The following is a 17,394-nucleotide window of genomic DNA, read 5'->3' on the forward strand; positions in this document are numbered from 1 at the left end:
GAGACCTTGCCAGATTCATGGCACCCCTGACAAACTTGCAAACCACACCAACAGAAATTGTTGGGTCTTCAAGTAGGCCGGCAGGTTAAATGTCGAACACAAGGGGAAAGGACCCCAAAGGGAGGACGAAGAAGAGCCTCGCCCACCGAATACTGGGGGACAGAAGCAATTTCCCTCGGAGGTGAAAATAGTGAATATGATTTACGCCACCCATATCCCCAAGAGGGAGCGCAAGCACGCACTAAGGGATGTTTATGTCGTAGAGCCCGTCGCACCCAAATTCAACCCATGGTTGGCTTGTCTAATCACATTCGATCGTAGGGATCACCCAACTAGTATCCGTCACGGAGGTTCAGCGGCCCTAGTACTCGATCCTATAATCAATGGATACCATCTTACTCGAGTCCTTATGGACGGCAGCAGTAGTCTAAACTTGATATATCAAGACACTGTCCGCAAGATGGGGATAGACCCGTCAAGAATCAAGCCTAGCAGCACTACCTTTAAAGGAGTGATACCCGTCGTAGAGGCTCACTGCATGGGCTCATTGACACTGTAAGTGGTATTTGGCTCTCCAGAAATTTTTTGAAGTGAAGAGTTAATCTTCGACATTGCTCCTTTCCGAGGTGGCCATCATGCACTACTTGGAGGAACGGCCTTCGCCCGCTTTAATGCAGTCCCGCACTATGCTTACCTGAAGCTTAAAATTCCTGGACTGCGTGGCTTCATCACGGGCAATGGAAACATGGAGCGCTCCCTCCGTACAGAGGAGGATACTGTGACCCTGGCAGCCAACGTTCAAGGCGGCCTATTCAAGCCAAATAATTCACTAGTCGTCAAGACCAGAGACACTGCCAAACGTCTCCGGCCGGCATTACAATGCGGCAGCTCAGACGAATCTGAGCATGATTAGCAGTTACGCCTCCACCGACTGCCTTACAAGGTAGTAGCATACATACCTCATGTACACAACTATGCCATTAAAATACCTTGGGCAGCGCCGGGGGCACACTGCATAGAAACAATCCATTGTTTGACTTGACCCTATTGGGACTCTAAAACATATCTTCATTTGAAGGTTCATTAAAAGAACCCACCTTATATATGGTCGTGTAGGGCATTATTTTTCAGAGTTCTCGTTCCTTTTTCACAGACGGCCATCAAATCTCTCCCCTTCAAGGACATGTTATAAAGGAGAAACGACACAACCATGCAGCAGGGCCTCCATCGAGATTTTTAAATCGTTAATTTTAGGCTCTGTGTAAACCTTTCCCTTTATCACATTTCTTCCCTTTTTCTTTGGCATGTAAAATGCTCAAGATGTTATTGGAATTATCTATTACCATGCGGCTCGCCGTATTAAAGGGGATATAAATTAGCAGTTTGGTTCCAATTTGTTTGAAGTTTATTTTATTACCATCTGTGTTCTCTCCCTACCTCAGATTGCCACATGTGCCTCAAATCTGCATTTAATACCAGGGGTTGTATCCAAACTTGCACACTTCAAAGTCCAAACACCCATAGGGAATTGTTTGGCGTCCCAGATATTTCGTTGTATGCATCGGCTCCGAATCATGTCTTGAGTCTATAGTTGGGTTGCCTGGCTCCTGTGCTTACCACCTTACGTTCCATATTGTTCGGGTAAGGTAGTAAAGGGAGAACTAATGCCATTGTATTTTTGGTTCATCCGGTCAAGTACCTCGGTAGATAAAGCCTAAAACTGACTATCATGATAAGCGAGAACCGGTCGGTGATTCGGCAACTTAGTATTATACTACAGATCATTACCGATCTACTCTGTGTTACACGAGGGGCTGGTCTTCGCCCAGCCGTGTAGAGCAGGTGCTGTAATCCGGATAGCCGCACACGCACAAGGGGCTAGTACTTAGCCCCACAGTCAAACTCCTATGACTAAATGAAAGAAATATAGCCGCATAGTCCAATTGCTTGGTTCACTTCGCGGACACCTCCTTTATGGACCAAGACGTTGGGTAAAGTGTAGTCACGCGTCATGCTGAACACCCCTGTAGCATCTACATGGGGGCTGAAGCCGACGACTGGAAACTTTCAGGTATAAAATAAATAGTCGCACAGGAGGAAAAGTCGCTTGAAATATAAGGCACAAAAATATATACATATCGGTTCATAAGCATAGTATTTACAATCTGAATACATTAACTCAAAGGCCACGTCCCTTGAGCACTAGCCCTCTATAATACGGGCTCCTTCTAGGACGTCATCGAAGTACCTCTCCGGCCTCCGATGATCCTTGCCCTCGGGCAGGCCGGCGGTTGCCACTTCGGCGGCCTTCATCTTCGCCCAGTGCATCTTGATGCGGGCAAATGCCATTCGTGCACCGTTTATACAGGTTTAACGCTTCACAGCGTCGACCCTCGGCCTCGCATCGACGAGTCGCTTCACCAATCCAAAGTAGCTACTCTGGATTGGCTCAGTGGTCTAGAGCCAGATATTAAGTCCTTCATGGCTGCACCCGCCATGTTGTGCAGCTCGACCAGCTGCTTCAACTTGTCGTTTAGAGGTACTGGATGTTCTGGTGCAAGGAATTGCGACCAGAACAACTTCTCTGTGCTATTCCCCTCCTGGGCTCTGAAGAATTCGGCGGTGTCAGCAATACTCTTCGAGAGATCCGCAAATGCGCCTGGAGAACTCCACAATCGCGTCAGTGACACATACTTCCGACCTCCAAAGATACCCTGCAGAAGAAAGGCCTTACCAGCCGCTATCTGCCGCGCCTGCTTGATCTCCTCGCGAGCACTCCGGGACATGCTCCGCGCCTCCTTGGCGGCATTGAGAGGCTTATTAAGCTCGAATGCTTGATCCGAAGTCTTATGCTCCCACTCCTCGCATTTGCGGATGGCATCTCGCAGCTCTTGTTCGACCTCGGCCACCCGCGACGCATGTTGTCAGTGGGAGACCTGTTCGGCCTCTAGCTCGGCAACCGCTTTCTCAGCGGCTGCTTTGTTCATCTTGGCCTCCTTCTTGGCCTATGCAAGAGCACCTTTGAGTGTCTCGACCTCAGCTGTGCCAACTGTGACATAATCACACCGCACAATGAGTTCATACTCTTACAATCAAGCACATCGTCTTTTGACATAATAATTCTTTGAAAGTCCCATAACTTGCATTTCATCAAACCACTTGTTAACGCGGTCGAGCTCTGCGTCGACTGTTTGAAGCTTCTGATTAAGCTTGGAAACCTCTGTGGTCTGGGCGGATGCCGCTACCAGGGAAGCCTATTCAAACAAATGGCACAATATGTTCTATTACCTGGTACTACATGGATGATATGTCCGATTCTCTTTAGAATCAAAGAAAGCATCAGGGGATATTGTCCGTGTACAGGTTTTTTATCCTATACAAATAAAACGTAAAGTTCTTTTAGAGTATTACGTCGCATACCTCAAAGCATGTCAGTAGGCTGTTGAAGGCTTCATTCAGTCCGCTTTTGGCAGACTGAATCTTTCCTATAACCGCACCCATCAGGGTGCAGTGTTCCTCCATGATGGAAGCACCTTGCAGTGCTTCCTCCAGCATGTTCAGCACCTCCAGATTAATGGAGGACGCCGTTGGAGCTGATGCTCCTCCCCCTATCGTAGGGTGCCTTCCCGATCCCGGAGCCATGCTGGCCTCCAGAACGGTGTTCGGCGGGAGCTCAGGTTGCTTGGGCTCTCCGCCGTCGGTTGCCATAGGGACTGTTTCCCCTTGGCAGCCGGTGGCTGAGGTGTCGACCTCAGGCACCCTCTCGTCCTCCCCACTCCCACCTCCTCACGTAGGAGACACCCACTGGGAAGTCACCTCAGTGTTCCCTGGTATGATGGGCGATTGAGCCTGTGGCGGTGTGTCACTCTCTACCATGTCAGTTGGCAGAGCGCTCCCTGACGATAATGGTGTGCTGGGGAGTGTGAGGGGAGGACTGCAAAACAACAAATATAATTGCTTATGCAATGATAACAAACTGCCGAACATAACAGAAAAAGTCTGAACACTTACGATTCGGCCAGGGGCTTGCTCCTGGGTTGCTTTCGGAAATCAGCTCCAGACTCTGAGTCCGAGCTGTTTGGGAGGTTCAGTTTCCTCCAGGGTGCCCCCTTTCCCACGTCTTCAGAGGCCGTCCTCTTCCTCCCGTTTCCCTTGAGGGGGGAATCATTTTCTTTCTCCTCCTCTTCCTCTTCGTCATGGGAGGAGTGGGTGTTGGTCTCTTCGGACACAGTATCTGAAGGACCCTTAGGGCGGGGGTTGCTCTTGACCTCCTTGCCCTTCTTCTTAGCCTTCTTTTTCGGTGCCTTGTATGGCGCCGAAACCAGCATCGCCGTCAGTTGGGGCGTGGCTGGATTTTCGGGCAACGGAGTCGGACAGTTGATCCGCTCCGCTTTCTTCATTCAGGCCTGAATGGAACGTAAGAGTTCTAATTCATGTCATAATTGAAATATGGATAGGATACGTATCCGGAAAAAATGTTCTTACCTCTGAGGCCGAAGTCACGCTATTGAAGCCCTTGTCTTTGGTCTCCTCTGGCCATTCCTTCCGGGCCTTGAAAAGCTGCTTCCATATGTCTTCGTGCGTAGTGCCGAAGAAGCGCTTCAAGGTCCGTGGCTCCTCCGGATTAAGCTCCCATAAGTGGGAGGCCCGGAGTTGGCAGGGAAGGGTACGGCGGAAGAGCATCACCTAAATCACGTTGGTGAGGTGGGTGCCCTTCGACATCATGCTGGAGATGCGGTTTTGGAGCATCCTCACCTCCGTCTGAGGCCCCCCCAATCAAGGCCCTTGGTGGTCCATGAGGTGAGCCTCTCAGGGGGCCCAGATCTGAATTCAGGCATGGCCTCCCACTTGGCATCGTGGGCTTCGGTGATGTAGAACCACTCCTGCTTCCATATCTGGTTGGTCTTCACGAAGGCCCCTTTGGGCCAGGTTGTGTTTGGGAACTTGCTCACCACAGCTCCCCCACTGTCTGCGTGCTGCCCGTCAACCACCTTCGGCTTTAGATTGAACGTTTTGAGCCATAAGCCAAAGTGTGGGGGGACGCGGAGGAAAGCTTCACACACGACTATGAAAGCCGATATGTGGAGGATAGAGTTTGGGGCCAGATCGTGGAAATCTAGCCCATAGAAGAATAAGAGACCCCAAACAAAGGGGTGAAGTAGAAACCCCAACCCCCGAATAAAGTGAGGGATGAATACCACCCTCTCACAAGGCTCAGGGACGGGGATCACCTGATCCTTGTTAGGAATCCGGTGCGCTATGTCGTCGGCAAGGTAGCCCACGCTCCGAAGACTCTTCACATTCTTCTCCGTGACAGTGGAGGCCTCCCACTTGCCCTTGGAACTAGATCCAGCCATTGTTGGAGAAGGAGGCGGTGGTGGAGGAGATGGGAACTGCGGGAGCTGGAGCTATGGGCGCTGGAGCTAAGAGATTGGGAAGCAAGGGCTTGAGGAGAGAGTGAGGTAAAAATAGGGGATCTATGTCCTTTTATAGGAAGTAATACCAAACGTCCCCCCACTGGAGCCGTAAAACTCGCCTGTTCCCACCGTAATCGTGCGTAAGGTGCGTTTGGGTTACCCAAATCATATTAATGAGGATCCCACGATAAGCGCGCATGATCTCTACTTTGACAAGACATACCAATAGAAGCCATGCCTCGAAACGCGAAACCGGAGTCAAGAAAATGGTTTGAAATATTAAAGGATCAAGCATGACGTTTCGCTAGAAAGTTGTCAGTAAAGACATAATGTTTCTTTTGACACATTGCCTTTGTGGCTAAGGGTTGTACTAATCATGCAGAGCCGGACATGGTTCCTTTATGTAGGAAATAAACTTCATATGTGCAGAAGGAGGAACCTGCCTGGCGATGCCGAAGACAGTACGTGCACCGGACTCATCGTCATCGAAGACTGGTTCAGGGGCTACTGAGGGAGTCCTGGATTAAGGGGTCCTGGGGTGGCTGGATTACTCGTTATGGGCTGGTGGGCCGTGAAGATCACTACAGAAGATTATCTCCCGTATCAGGATAGGACTCTTATATGTGTAGAATGGCAAGTTTAAAGTTCGGGTGTAATGTTCCCTTCCTCTGCAAGATGATTATGTACAACCGTAGGCCCCTTCAGTGCATATATAAACCGGAGGGTTTAGTCCATAGAGGCAGAATCACAATTACCGTAGGCTAGGCTTCTAGGGTTTAGGCACATCGATCTCGAGGTAGGTCAACTGTTGTAATCCTCATATTCATCAAGATCAATCTAGTAGGAAGTAGGGTATTACCTCCATTAAGAGGGCCCGAACCTGGGTAAATATCGTGTCCTTGTTTCCATTGTTACCATCGATCCTCAGATACACAGTTCGGGATGTCCTACCCGAGATCCGCCAGTTTTGACACCGATAGTAGGGTCCGCACGCTTAACGTTCCATGACAATATAATATTATATGAGTTATATGATTTGGTGACCGAATGGTGTTCGGAGTTCCAAATGATATCACAAACATGACATGGAGTCTCGAAATGGTCGAGAGGTAAAGATTGATATATAGGACGATGGTATTCGGACACAGGAAGTGTTTCAAGGTGTACCGGGTACTTATCGGGTCACCGGAAGGGGTTCCGGGCACCCCCGGCAAAAGATATGGGCCTTATGGGCCAAGAGGGGAAACGCACTAGCCACAAGGGGCTGGTGCGCCCCCATATGGGCCAGCCTAAGTAGGAGAAGGGAAAGGTAAGTGTGGATTAGGATTCCCACTCCCTTCCCTCTCCCCCCTCTTTCCTTCCCCCTCCGACAAATATGGCAGGGGGCGACCAAGGACAGGAGCCCAAGTAGGATTTGGACCTACTTGGGGCGCCCCTTGGCCTCTCCCCTCTCCCTCCCACCTATATATATGAGGAGGGGGCGCCTAGCACACACCACACAATTGTTTAGCCGTGTGCGACGCCCCCCTCCATCGTTTACACCCCCAGTCATATTTTCTAGTGCTTAGGCGAAGCCCTGCGAGGATCACTTCACCATCACCTCACGACGCCGTCGTGCCAGTGGAACTCATCTACTACCTCTATGTCTTGCTAGATCAAGAAGGTGAGGGACGTCATGAGTTGAACGTGTGCAGAATGTGGAGGTGCCATGCGTTTGGTACTTGATTGGTTGAAGCGCGAAGAAGTTCGACTACATCAACCGCGTTGTGAAACGCTTCCGCTTATGGTCTACAAGGGTACGTAGACACACTCTCCCCCTCGTTGCTATGCATCTCCATGGATAGATCATTGTGTGTGCGTAGAATTTTTTGTTTTCCATGCAATGATTCCCAACAATGGCATCATGAGCCAGGTCTATGTGTAGATGATATGAACAAGTAGAACACAAAGAGTTGTGGGCGGTGATAGTCATACTGCTTACCACCAACGTCTTATTTTGACTCGCGGTATTGTAGGATGAAGCGGCCTGGACCAACCTTACATGTCCACGCACATGACACCGGTTCCACCGACAGACATGCAACTAGTTTTGCATAAAGGTGGTTGGCGGGTGTCTGTTTCTCCTACTTTAGTTGAATGGAATTTGACTGCGGCCGACCCTTGAAGAAGATTAAAACAACAAACTTGACGAAACACCGTTGTGGTTTTATGCGTAGGTAAGAACGGTTCTTGCTAGAAGACCGTAGCAACCACGTAAAACTTGCAACAACAAAGTAGAGGACGTCTAACTTGTTTTTGTCGATTATCTTGTGATGTGATATGGTCAAGACATGATGTGATATATGTTATTGTATGAGATGATAATGTTTTGTAAGATATCAGGCAACCGATAGGATCCTTATTGTTGTCTCTTTATTGTATGAAATGCAAACGACATGTAATTGCTTTACTTTATCACTATGCGTTAGTGATAGTTGTAGAAGCAATAGTTTGCGAGACGACCACGACGCTACTATGGAGATCAAGGTGTTGAGCCGGTGACGATGGAGATCATGACGATGCTTTGGAAATGGAGATCAAAAGCACAAGATGATAATGGCCATATCATGTCACATATTTTGATTGCATGTGATGTTTATCCTTTATGCATCTTATTTTTCTTAGAACAGCGGTAGCATTATAAGATGGTACCTTCACTAAATTTCAAGGTAAAAGTGTTCTCCCTGAGTATGCACCATTGCTACAGTTCGTCGTGTTGAGATACCATGTGATGATGGGGTGTGATAGACTCTACGTTCACATACAGCGGGTGTAAGACAGTTTTGCACATGCGGAATACTTGGGTTAAACTTGATGAGCCTAGCATGTACATACATGGCCTTGGAACACTGGAGACCGAAAGGTCTAACATGAATCATATAGTAGATACGATCAACATGGAGATGTTCACCATTGATGACATCCCCATCTCACGTGATGTTCGGACATGGGTTAGTTGATTTGGATCACGCATCACTTAGATGACTTGAGGAATGTCTTTTAAGTGGGAGTTCTTTAGTAATATGATTAATTGAACTTAATTTATCATGAACTTAGTCTTATAGTTTTTGCATATCTATGTTGTAGATCAATAGCTCACAATATAGCTCCCCTATTTTTCATATGTTCCTAGAGAAAAATAAGTTGAGAGATGATAGTAGCCATGATGCAGACTGGGTCCGTGATCTGAGGATTATCCTCATTGATGCACCGCTAGGTGACAGACCTATTGCAGGAGCAGATGCAGACATTATGAACGTTTGGCAAGCTCGATATGATGACTACTTAATAGTTTAGTGCGCCATGCTTTACGGCTTAGAATCGGGACTTCAAAAATGTTTTGAACGCCACGGAGCACATGAGATGTTCCCAGAGCTGAAATTGGTATTTCAGACTCATGCCCGTGTCGAGAGGTATGAGACCTCAGACAAGTATTTTGCCTACAAGATGGAGGAGAATAGCTCAACCAGTGAGCATGTGCTCAGAATGTCTGGGTACTACAATCCCTTGAATCAAGGGGGAGTTAAACTTTCAGATAAAATAGTGATTGACAAATTTCTCTAGTCACTATCACCAAGCTACTAGAACTTCGTGATGAACTATAATATGCAAGGGATGACGAAAATGATTCCCGAGCTCTTCGCGATGCTAACATCGGCAATGGTAGAAATCAAGAAAGAGCATCAAGTGTTGATGGTTAACAAGACCACTATTTTCAAGAAAAAGGGCAAGGGAAAGAGAGGGAACTTCAATAAGAATGGCAAGCAAGTTGCCGCTCCCATGAAGAAGCCCAAAGTTGGACCCAAGCCTGAAACTGAGTGCCTCTACTGCAAAGGAAATGGTCACTGGAATTGGAACTGTCCCAAATACTTGGCGGATAAGAAGGATGGCAAAGTGAACAAAGGTATATTTGATATACACCTTATTGATGTGTACCTTACTAGTATTAATAGTAGCCCCTCGGTATTTGATACAGGTTCAGTTGCTAAGATTAGTAACATGAAATAGGAGTTGCAGAATAAACAGAGACTAGTTAAGGGTGAGGTGATGATGTGTGTTGGAAGTGATTCCAAGGTTGATATGATCACCATCGCACACTCCCTCTACCTTCGGGATTAGTGTTGAACCTAAATAAATGTTATTTGGTGTTTGTGTTGAGCATGAATGTGATTTGATCATGTTTACTGAAATGCGGTTATTCATTTAAGTCAAAGAATAATTCTTGTTCTATTTACATGAATAAAACCTTCTATGGTCATACACCCAATGTGAATGGTTTATTGACTCTCGATCGTAGTGATACACATATTCATAATATTGATGCCAAAAGATGCAAAGTTAATAATGATAGTGCAACATACTTGTGGCACTGCCGTTTAGGTCATATTGGTGTAATGCGCATGAAGGAACTCCATGCAGATGGGATTTTGGAATCACTTGAGTATGAATCATTTGATACTTGCGAACCATGCCTCATGGGCAAGATGACTAAAACTCCGTTCTCCGGAACAATGGAGTGAGCTAATGACTTATTGGAAATAATACATACCGATGTATGCGGTCCTATGAGTGTTGAAGCACGTGGCGGGTATTGTTATTTTCTGACCTTCACAGATGATTTGAGTCGTTATGGGTATATCTACTTGATGAAACACAAGTCTAAAACATTTGAGAAGTTCAAAAATTTCAGAGTGAAGTGGAGAATCATCGTAAGAAGAAAATAAAGTTTCTATGATCTGATCATGGAGGCAAATATTTGAGTTATGAGTTTGGCCTTCATTTAAAACAATGTGGAATAGTTCCACAACTCACGCCACCTGGAACACCGCAGTGTAATGGTGTGTCTGAACGTCGTAACCGTACTTTATTAGATATGGTGCGTTCTATGATGTCTCTTACCGATTTACCACTATCGTTTTGGGGTTATGCATTAGCAACAACCACATTCACGTTAAATAGGGAATCGTCAAAATCCGTTGAGACGACACCGTATGAACTGTGGTTTGGCAAGAAGCCTAAGCTATCGTTTCTTAAAGTTTGGGGTTGCGACACTTATGTCAAAAGGCTTCAGCCTAATAAGCTCAAACCCAAATCTGAAAAGTGAATCTTCATAGGATACCCTAAGGAAACAATTGGGCACACCTTCTACCACAGATCTGAAGGCAAGATCTTTGTTGCCAAGAATGGAACATTTCTAGAGAAGGAGTTTCTCTCGAAAGAAGTTAGAGGGAGGAAAGTAGAACTTGATGAGGTAATTGTACCTTCTCTCAATTTGGAAAGTAGCACATCAGAGAAATCCGTTCTCGTGATGCCCACACCAACTAGAGAGGAAACTAATGATGATGATCATGAAACTTTAGATCAAGTTGCTACTCGACCTCGTAGGTCGAACAGAGCACATCCGCACCAGAGTGGTACGGTAATCCTGTTCTGGAAGTCATGTTACTAGACCATGGCGAACCTATGAACTATGAAGAATCTATGATGAGCCCAGATTCTGATAAATGGCTTCAGGTCATGAAATCTGAGATAGGATCCATGTATGAGAACAAAGTACGGACTTTGGTGGACTTGCCCGATGATCAGAAAGCCACTGAGAATAAATGGATCTTCAATAAGAAGACCGATGCTGATGGTAATGTCACTGTCTACAAAGCTCGACTTGTCGCGAAAGGTTTTCGACAAGTTCAAGGGGTTGACTATGATGAGACCTTCTCACCCGTAGCGATGCTTAAGTCTGTCCGAATCATGTTAGCAATTGCCTCATTTTATGATTATGAAATTTGGCAAATTGATGTCAAAACCGCATTCCTTAATGGATTTCTTAAAAAATAGTTGTATATGATGCAACCAGAAGGTTTTTCGACCCTAAAGGTGCTAACTGATACGTCTCCAGCGTATCTATAATTTTTTAATTGTTCTATGCTATTATATTATCTATTTTGGATGTTTTATATGCATGAATATGCTATTTTATATGATTTTTGGGACTAACCTATTAACCTAGAGCCGAGTGCCAGTTTCTGTGTTTTCCTTGTTTTAGAGTTTCGCAGAAAAGGAATACCAAACGGAGTCCAAACAGAATAAAACTTTCGCGATGATTTTTCTTGGACCAGAAGACACCCAGGAGACTTGGAGTGCAAGTCGGAAGAGCCACGAGGTGGCCACAAGGGAGGAGGGCATTCCTAGGGGGTGGGGCGCGCCCCCAACCTTGTGGGCCCCTTGTTGGCCTCCTGACCTAGATCTTCCTCCTATATATACTCTTATACCACAAAAACTTCCGAGGGAGCCACGAAACCACTTTTCCACCGCTGCAACTGAGGGAGTCCTGGACTAAGGGGTCCTCGTGCAGGAAATATGCCCTAGAGGGAATAATAAAGTCATTATTTATTTCCTTATATCATGATAAACGTTTATTATTCATGCTAGAATTGTATTAACCGGAAACATAATACATGTGTGAATACATAGACAAATAGAGTGTCACTAGTATGCCTCTACTAGACTAGCTCGTTAATCAAACATGGTTATGTTTCCTAACCATGGACAAAGAGTTGTTATTTGATTAACGGGATCACATCATTAGGTCAATGATCTGATTGACATGACCCATTCCATTAGCTTAGCACCCGATCGTTTAGTATGTTGCTATTGCTTTCTTCATGACTTATACATGTTCCTATGACTATGAGATTATGCAACTCCCGTTTGCCGGAGGAACACTTTGTGTGCTACCAAACGTCACAACGTAACTGGTGATTATAAAGGAGCTCTACAGGTGTCTCCAAAGGTACATGTTGGGTTGGCGTATTTCGAGATTAGGATTTGTCACTCCGATTGTCGGGGAGGTATCTCTGGGCCCTCTCGGTAATGCACATCACATAAGCCTTGCAAGCATTGCAGCTAATGAGTTAGTTGTGAGATGATGTATTAAGGAACGAGTAAAGAGACTTGCCGGTAACTAGATTGAACTAGGTATTGGATACCGACGATCGAATCTCGGGCAAGTAACATACCGATGACAAAGGGAACAACGTATGTTGTTATGCGATCTGATCGATAAAAGATCTTCGTAGAATATGTAGGAGCCAATATGAGCATCTAGGTTCCGCTATTGGTTATTGACCGGAGACGTGTCTCGGTCATGTCTATATTGTTCTCGAACCCGTAGGGTCCGCAAGCTTAAGGTTTTGATGACAGTTATATTATGAGTTTATGCATTTTGATGTACCGAAGTTTGTTCGGAGTCCCGAATGTGATCACGGACATGATGAGGAGTCTCGAAATGGTCGAGACATAAATATTGATATATTGGAAGCCTATATTTGGATATCGGAAGTGTTCCGGGTGAAATCGGGATTTTATCGGATTACCGGGAGGTTACCGGAACCCCCCGGAAGGTATATGGGCCTTAGTGGAAGAGAGGAGAGGTGGCCAGGGCTGGGCCACGCGCCCCTCCCCCCTAGTCCGAATAGGACAAGGAGAGAGGGGGCCGGCGCCCCCTTCCTTCTCCCTCTCCTATTTCCCACTTAACGAATCCTATTCCAACTAGGAAAGGGGGGGAATCCTACTCCCGGAGGGAGTAGGACTCCTCCTGGCGCGCCCTATCATGGCCTGCCACACCCCCCCCTTTGAACCTTTATATACGGAGGCAAGGGGCACCCCTTGGGACACAGGTTGATCCACGTGATCATATTCTTAGCCGTGTGCGGTGCCCCCTTCCACCATAGTCCTCGATAATATTGTAGCGGTGCTTAGGTGAAGCCCTGCGACATTAGTACATCAGGATCGTCACCACGACGTCGTGCTGACGGAATTCTTCCCCGACACTTTGCTGGATCGGACTCCGGGGATCGTCATCGAGCTGAACGTGTGCTAGAACTCGGAGGTGCCGTAGTTTCGGTGCTTGATCGGTTGGGCCGTGAAGACGTACGACTACATCAACCTAACGCTTCTGTTGTCGATCTACAAGGGTACGTAGATCAAACTCTCCCCTCTCGTTGCTATGCATCACCATGATCTTGCGTGTGCGTAGGAATTTTTTTTGAAATTACTACGTTCCCCATCAGTGGCATCCGAGCCAGGTTTTATATGTTGACGTTATATGCACGAGTAGAACACAAGTGAGTTGTGGGCGATATAAGTCATACTGCTTACCAGCATGTCATACTTTGGTTCGGCAGTATTGTTGGACGAAGCGGCCCGGACCGACATTACGCGTACGCTTATGCGAGACCGGTTCTCCCGAAGTGCTTTGCACATAGGTGGCTTGCGGGTGACAGTTTCTCCAACTTTAGTTGAACCGAGTGTGGCTACGCCCGGTCCTTGCGAAGGTTAAAACAGCACCAACTTGACAAACTATCGTTGTGGTTTTGATGCTTAGGTAAGATTGGTTCTTGCTTAAGCCCATAGCAGCCACGTAAAACTTGCAACAACAAAGTAGAGGACGTCTAACTTGTTTCTGCAGGGCATGTTGTGATGTGATATGGTCAAGACATGATGCTAAATTTTATTGTATGAGATGATCATGTTTTGTAACCGAGTGATCGGCAACTGGCAGGAGCCATATGATTGTCGCTTTATTGTATGCAATGCAATCGCGCTGTAATGCTTTACTTTATCACTAAATGGTAGCGATAGTCGTGGAAGCATAAGATTGGCGAGACGACAACGATGCTACGATGGAGATCAAGGTGTCGCGCCGGTGACGATGGTGATCATGACGGTGCTTCGGAGATGGAGATCACAAGCACAAGATGATGATGGCCATATCATATCACTTATATTGATTGAATGTGATGTTTATCTTTTATGCATCTTATCTTGCTTTGATTGACGGTAGCATTATAAGATGATCTCTCACTAATTATCAAGAAGTGTTCTCCCTGAGTATGCACCGTTGCGAAAGTTCTTCGTGCTGAGACACCACGTGATGATCGGGTGTGATAGGCTCTACGTTCAAATACAACGGGTGCAAAACTGTTGCACACGCGGAATACTCAGGTTATACTTGACGAGCCAAGCATATACAGATATTGCCTCGGAACACGAAGACCGAAAGGTTGAGCGTGAATCATATAGCAGATATGATCAAGATAGCGATGTTCACCAATGAAACTACTCCATCTCACGTGATGATCGGACATGGTTTAGTTGATTTGGATCACGTAATCACTTAGAGGATTAGAGGGATGTCTATCTAAGTGGGAGTTCTTTAAGTAATATGATTAATTGAACCTAAATTTATCATGAACTTAGTACCTGATAGTATCTTGCTTGTTTATGTATGATTGTAGATAAATGGCCCGTGCTGTTGTTCCGTTGAATTTTAATGCGTTCCTTGAGAAAGCAAAGTTGAAAGATGATGGTAGCAATTACACGGACTGGGTCCGTAACTTGAGCATTATCCTCATTGCTGCACAGAAGAATTACGTCCTGGAAGCACCGCTGGGTGCCAAGCCTGCTGCTGGAGCAACACCAGATGTTATGAACGTTTGGCAGAGCAAAGCTGATGACTACTCGATAGTTCAGTGTGCCATGCTTTACGGCTTAGAACCGGGACTTCAACGACGTTTTGAACGTCATGGAGCATATGAGATGTTCCAGGAGTTGAAGTTAATATTTCAAGCAAATGCCCGGATTGAGAGATATGAAGTCTCCAATAAGTTCTATAGCTGCAAGATGGAGGAGAACAGTTCTGTCAGTGAGCATATACTCAAAATGTCTGGGTATAATAATCACTTGATTCAAATGGGAGTTAATCTTCCAGATGATTGCGTCATTGACAGAATTCTCCAATCACTGCCACCAAGCTACAAGAGCTTCGTGATGAACTATAATATGCAAGGGATGAATAAGACTATTCCCGAGCTCTTCGCAATGCTGAAAGCTGCGGAGGTAGAAATCAAGAAGGAACATCAAGTGTTGATGGTTAACAAGACCACTAGTTTCAAGAAAAAGGGCAAAGGGAAGAAGAAGGGGAACTTCAAGAAGAACAGCAAGCAAGTTGCTGCTCAAGAGAAGAAACCCAAGTCTAGACCTAAGCCTGAAACTGAGTGCTTCTACTGCAAGCAGACTGGTCACTGGAAGCGGAACTGCCGCAAGTATTTGGCGGATAAAAAGGATGGCAAGGTGAACAAAGGTATATGTGATATACATGTTATTGATGTGTACCTTACTAATGCTCGCAGTAGCACCTGGGTATTTGATACTGGTTCTGTTGCTAATATTTGCAACTCGAAACAGGGAATACGGATTAAGCGAAGATTGGCTAAGGACGAGGTGACAATGCGCGTGGGAAACGGTTCCAAAGTCGATGTGATCGCGGTCGGCACGCTACCTCTACATCTACCTTCGGGATTAATATTAGACCTAAATAATTGTTATTTGGTGCCAGCGTTAAGCATGAACATTATATCTGGATCTTGTTTGATGCGAGACGGTTATTCATCTAAATCAGAGAATAATGGTTGTTCTATTTATATGAGTAATATCTTTTATGGTCATGCACCCTTGAAGAATGGTCTATTCTTATTGAATCTCGATAGTAGTGACACACATATTCATAATGTTGAAACCAAAAGATGCAGAGTTGATAATGATGGTGCAACTTATTTGTGGCACTGCCGTTTAGGTCATATCGGTATAAAGCGCATGAAGAAACTCCATGCTGATGGACTTTTGGAACCACTTGATTATGAATCACTTGGTACTTGCGAACCGTGCCTCATGGGCAAGATGACTAAAACGCCGTCCTCCGGAACTATGCAGAGAGCAACAGATTTGTTGGAAATCATACATACAGATGTATGTGGTCCAATGAATATTGAGGCTCGTGGCGGATATCATTATTTTCTCACCTTCACAGATGACTTAAGCAGATATGGGTATATCTACTTAATGAAACACAAGTCTGAAATGTTTGAAAAGTTCAAAGAATTTCAGAGTGAAGTGGAAAATCATCGTAACAAGAAAATAAAATTCCTACGATCTGATCGTGGAGGAGAATATTTGAGTTACGAGTTTGGTGTACATTTGAAACAATGTGGAATAGTTTCGCAACTCATGCCACCCGGAACACCACAGCGTAATGGTGTGTCCGAACGTCATAATCGTACTTTACTAGATATGGTACGATCTATGATGTCTCTTACTGATTTACCGCTATCGTTTTGGGGATATGCTCTAGAGACGGTCGCATTCACGTTAAATAGGGCACCATCAAAATCCGTTGAGACGACGCCTTATGAACTATGGTTTGGCAAGAAACCAAAGTTGTCGTTTCTGAAAGTTTGGGGCTGCGATGCTTATGTGAAAAAGCTTCAACCTGATAAGCTCGAACCCAAATCGGAGAAATGTGTCTTCATAGGATATCCAAAGGAAACTATTGGATACACCTTCTATCACAGATCCGAAGGCAAGACTTTTGTTGCTAAATTCGGAAACTTTCTAGAGAAGGAGTTTCTCTCGAAAGATGTGAGTGGGAGGAAAGTAGAACTTGACGAGGTAACTGTACCTGCTCCCTTATTGGAAAGTAGTACATCACAGAAACCCGTTTCTACGACATCTACACCAACTAGTGAGGAAGCTAATGATAATGATCATGAAACTTCAGAACAAGATACTACTGAACCTCGTAGATCAACCAGAGTAAGATCCGCGCCAGAGTGGTACGGTAATCCTGTTCTGGAAGTCATGCTACTAGATCATGATGAACCTACGAACTATGAAGAAGCGATGGTGAGCCCAGATTCCGCAAAATGGCTTGAAGCCATGAAATCTGAGATGGGATCCATGTATGAGAACAAAGTATGGACTTTGGTTGACTTGCCCGATGATCGGCAAGCAATTGAGAATAAATGGATCTTCAAGAAGAAGACTGACGCTGACGATAATATTACTGTCTACAAAGCTCGACTTGTCGCAAAAGGTTTTCGAC

Source organism: Triticum urartu, chromosome 3A, assembly GCF_056163025.1.
Source record: "Triticum urartu cultivar PI428250 chromosome 3A, HENAU_Tu73, whole genome shotgun sequence".
NCBI classification, from domain to species: Eukaryota; Viridiplantae; Streptophyta; class Magnoliopsida; order Poales; family Poaceae; genus Triticum; species Triticum urartu.